Source organism: Epinephelus moara, unplaced genomic scaffold, assembly GCF_006386435.1.
Source record: "Epinephelus moara isolate mb unplaced genomic scaffold, YSFRI_EMoa_1.0 scaffold1406, whole genome shotgun sequence".
NCBI lineage: Eukaryota > Metazoa > Chordata > Actinopteri > Perciformes > Serranidae > Epinephelus > Epinephelus moara.
Genome location: NW_026078891.1, coordinates 1 through 1,613, shown reverse-complemented (window position 1 = coordinate 1,613; position 1,613 = coordinate 1). Strand labels below are relative to the sequence as shown.

Here is a 1,613-nt window from a genome sequence, read left to right as displayed (position 1 = left end):
GATAAAACCTCTGCTTGATAGGCTTAGAATCTCCAATGTCTATGTCATGCTCAATTAAATGTGTGCGAGTAGGTGTATCACCAAACAAACATGGAAAACCTTTAATCAAACCAGCTAGTTGGTTGCGTTTGGAAACATCCAAATGGCTGAGCAAACCATCCAAGTTCCTCAGAGACTCCGAATTTTTCAACCGACCATAAAGTATGGCCTCGTCAGGGCCCGACACCTCATCCCCCCCTTGCTCTGCCGCAACAACAGGGGACGCAGACACTGACAAACAGGCAGGGTGGACATCTAATACCTGCTCCTGAGCAGCTAACTGGCCCGTACGGGCATGATACGGTTTCAACAAGTTAACATGACAGAGCTGAGTGGAGGACCTACGGTTAGGAGTAGCAATCACATAGTTCCGATCTGAAACCTTCTTCACCACAGTATATGGACCAGAAAACTTTGCCTGAAATGAAGATGTCACAATAGGCAACAGAGCAAGCACCTGGTCTCCAGGGAGAAAGACACGATTTTCAACCTGCCGATCATAAAGTTTTTTCATCTTGCCCTGTGCAGAAGACAACTTGCCCTTAGCCGCCTCCTGGGCTTTATACAGCCTGTACATAAAGCCATTAACATACTCCAGAAGGTTTCTAGGTGGTTCTACCTCCTTCCAATTATCCTGCAAAAGTGCCAATGGGCCCCGCACCTTATGCCCAAACACCAGGTCATTGGTGCTGAACCCTGTACTCTCCTGGACAACCTCCCTAGCAGCCAGTAACAGCCATGGCAAGCCTTCCTCCCAGTCACCCTTCAGCTGAACACAATATGCACGCAACATAGATTTAAGTGTCTGGTGAAAATGTTCCAGGACACCTTGGCTCTGAGCATGGTACGCAGATGCCCGATTATGCTGAATACGCAACTGCTTCAAAATCTGGGAAAACAAATGGGATGAAAAGTTTGACCCTTGATCTGACTGTATGACTCTGGGAACACCAAAGATGGACATAAACTGTGTTAAAGCACGCACCACAGACCTAGCTGTGATCGTGCGCAGAGGGTACGCAGCAGGATACCTTGTACTTTGGCACATCACAGTTAACAAGTAACTAGCACCTGATTTAGAAGGAGGCAAGGGTCCCACACAGTCTATTACCAAATGCTCAAAAGGCTGGGCTATAGCTGGTATAGGAAACAGTGGCACAGGCTTCAAGCTCTGGTTCGGCTTGCTGGTAAGCTGGCATGTATGGCATGACTTTATGTATACTGACACATCTCTTTTCAAACGTGGCCAAAAGAAATACCTCAAAATATGGTCGTACGTCTTCCTGACGCCCAAATGACCGGACTCATCATGGGAAACCTGCAACACCAAACTGCGAAACTTAGAAGGCACAACAACTTGGTAAAGAGGATCACCAACAAAGTCTTCCTGCTGAGGTACCCACTTTCTCATCAATACATCATTCTCAACGAAATAACACTGAGCGTGGTTTTTCATCTCACCAACAGGAAGAGCCATCTCCAGCAAAGCCCCCAGGGACTTATCAGCCTGCTGCTCCTTCACCAACTCACTGTGGGAAATAGACCAGGGAACATCAGGACATATCACATCATTG

At 47.2% G+C, this 1,613-nt stretch overlaps 1 long non-coding RNA gene across 1 annotated transcript in view; it reads right to left on the bottom strand.

Annotated features, from left to right (window-relative positions):
- Positions 1-1,599, bottom strand: part of LOC126387001 (uncharacterized) — a 2,663-nt gene extending 1,064 nt beyond the window's left edge. The window contains exons 1-2 of the long non-coding RNA XR_007569578.1: positions 1,501-1,599; positions 1,299-1,370 (exon numbers count right to left, since the gene is read on the bottom strand). This is a non-coding gene — a long non-coding RNA (uncharacterized LOC126387001). The remainder of the gene's footprint in view (positions 1-1,298; positions 1,371-1,500) is intronic.
- Between the last annotated feature and the right edge of the window lie 14 nt (positions 1,600-1,613).